The sequence below is a fragment of the Apium graveolens genome, chromosome 2, assembly GCF_009905375.1.
Source record: "Apium graveolens cultivar Ventura chromosome 2, ASM990537v1, whole genome shotgun sequence".
Classification (NCBI taxonomy): domain Eukaryota; kingdom Viridiplantae; phylum Streptophyta; class Magnoliopsida; order Apiales; family Apiaceae; genus Apium; species Apium graveolens.
Window position 1 is genome coordinate 198,869,122 of NC_133648.1, and position 2,844 is coordinate 198,871,965.

A 2,844-nucleotide genomic window follows, 5' to 3' on the forward strand; every position below is an offset into this window, starting at 1 on the left:
ATCTGATTATACCCCGAGTAGCCATCCAGAAGACAATAATACTCATGACCAGCCAACCGGTCGAGCATCTGATCAATAAATGGAAGAGGGAAGTGATCTTTCCTCGTGGCTTTATTCAACTTTCGGTAATCCATGCATACTCTCCATCTTGTAATTGTTCGAGTGGGGATGAGCTCATTCTTCTCATTTTCTACCACAGTGATACCTCCTTTCTTAGGTACACATTGTACGGGGCTCACCCAAGAACTGTTAGAAATAGGATAAATGATGACTGCATCCAACCATTTCAGAATTTCTATCTTCACCACCTCCTTCATGATAGGATTAAGTCTGCGTTGCTGCTCAACAGTTGGCTTACTACCCTCCTCTAGCAGAATCTTATGCATATAATATGAAGGGCTGATCCCTTTGATGTCTGCTATGGTCCATCCAATAGCCGATTTGAATTCTCTCAAAATCCTTAAGAGCTTGTCTTCCTCACTACCTGAAAGGTCAGTTGCAATAATAACAGGTAAAGTAGATGCATCACCTAAAAAGGCATACCTCAAGTGTTCAGGTAATGGCTTCAGCTCCAAGGTAGGTGCTTCCTCAATTGATGGTTTGAGCTTTCCTTCAGCATTCTTGAGGTCAGAAGTACCAAGAGATTCAAACGGCATATCCAGCTTTTGCCTCCAGGGAGAAGCATTCAAATATTATAATTGCTCGTTGCCATCTTCATCATCACTGTCAAAATCCCCCACTAAGGCCTTTTCTAATACATCAGACATTAGCATATGATCGAGTTCTGAAGTAACCGTAGAATCAATCATATCCACTTTTAAGCACTCCTCATCTTCTATAGGGAATTTCATTGCCTTGAATACATTGAAGGTCACATCCTGATCCTGTACCCCCATAGTAAGTTCACCTTTCTGCACATCTATCAAGGTACGGCCAGTAGCCAAGAAAGGTCTTCCCAAGATTATGGGAATTTTCTTATCTTCCTCGAAATCGAGAATAACAAAGTCTGCAGGAAAGAAGAGCTTATCCACCTTGACTAGCACATCCTTCACTATGCCCCTTGGGTAAGTAATAGAACGATCAGCCAATTGTAGAGACATGTAAGTGGGTTTTGGATCAGGCAAATCCAACTTTTTAAAGATCGACAATGACATCAGATTGATGCTTGCTCCCAAATCACAAAGGCACTTGTCAAATGACAACTTGCCAATGGTGCAAGGAATGGTGAACCTACCTGGATCATTAAGCTTTGGAGGTAACTTTTGTTGCAGAACAGCGCTACATTCTTCCGTTAGAGCAACGGTCTCAAGGTCATCCAGTTTCACCTTCCTTGAAAGAATACTCTTCATAAACTTCGCATAACTAGGCATTTGCTCCAGAGCCTCAGCGAAAGGTATATTGATGTGAAGTTTCTTGAACACCTCCAGAAACTTACCGAACTGCTTATCCAGCTTTTGTTGCTGCAATCTCTTAGGGAAAGGTGGTGGAGGATAGAGCTGTTTCTCCCCTGTATTACCATCAGGAAGAGTGTGTTCAACAGTAGTCTTCCTTAGTTCCGCCGCTTTCTCCTTTTGCTTAAATTCTTCATTTCTAACTTCAGCTTCTCCTTCTTTTATCTTTTCAGCATCAGCAACTTTCTCAGACCTTAAGGTAATAGCCTTGACTTGCTCTTTAGCTTCCTTTCTGCCTGGTACTTCCGTGTCACTAGGAAGTGTTCCAGGTTGACGATTGAGCACTGCATTGGCTATTTGACCGATTTGATTTTCTAAGGTCTTGATAAGAACCGCCTGACTCTTGCATAACAGCTTAAGTTCCTCAAAATTAGCACTAGTAGGTGCAGCCGCACTTCCCTGTTGAGGATATGATTGCCTTTGAGCATACTATTGTGGTTGCTGGAATCCAGGTGGAGTAAACTGTTTACTCACACCTTGTTGATATGGTGGCTGAATAGCATTCTGATTATTACTCCAGCTGAAATTTGGATGATTTCTGTTGTTAGGATGATAAGTAGCTGGCACAGGCTGCTGTTATCGCTGATAATTGTTTACATACTGAACAGACTCATTGATAAGAGAACACTGATCCGTAGCCTGAGAACCTGCACAAAGCTCACAGACCATAGCTATTTGATTAACTCCATATGTAGCTAGAGAATCAACCTTCATCGACAGCGCTTGGAGCTGTGCTGCAATAGCGGTGAATAACTGCTACCTTCCCAGGCATCATCCTCTGAGTTGGGTTTTGGTGCTCATTTGCAGCCATAATCTCGATAAGATTATAAGCCTCAGTATAGCTTTTGGCCCACAAGGCGCCTCCAGCTGCTGCATCGAGCATGGGCCGAGATTGGGCCCCCAAACCATTATAGAAACCAGTGATCACAATCCAATCGGGTATTCCATGATGTGGACACTTTCTCAACATTTCCTTGTAGCGTTCCCAAGCTTCGCACATAGATTCTGTAGGTTGCTGCGCAAATTGAGTAAGAGCACTCCTCATAGCAGCAGTCTTTGCCATCGGATAAAACTTCACCAGAAACTTTTGTGCAAGATCTTGCCAAGTAGTGATGGACCCAGCTGGCTCAGAATGTAACCAGTCTTTAGCTTTGTCCCTCAGTGAGAATGGGAAAAGCCTCAGCTTGATAGCCTCATCAGTCACGCCATTATACTTGAAAGTGCTGCAGATCTCGACAAAATTCCTTATGTGCATGTTGGGGTCTTCAGTCGCAGCACCAACAAAAGAAACAGAATTCTGCACCATCTGAATAGTGCCCGGCTTGATCTCAAAGGTGTTAGCTTGAATAGCCGGATGAAGAATGCTTGACTGAATGTCATCAATTTTAGGCCG

General features: G+C 43.2%; 1 non-coding gene across 1 annotated transcript; it reads left to right on the plus strand.

Annotated features, from left to right (window-relative positions):
- Nucleotides 1-2,392: 2,392 nt before the first annotated feature.
- On the plus strand, nucleotides 2,393-2,499 carry LOC141709400 (small nucleolar RNA R71). Its single transcript, XR_012569978.1, has one exon. It is a non-coding gene; the product is annotated as a small nucleolar RNA R71 (small nucleolar RNA).
- The last annotated feature ends 345 nt before the right edge of the window (nucleotides 2,500-2,844 follow it).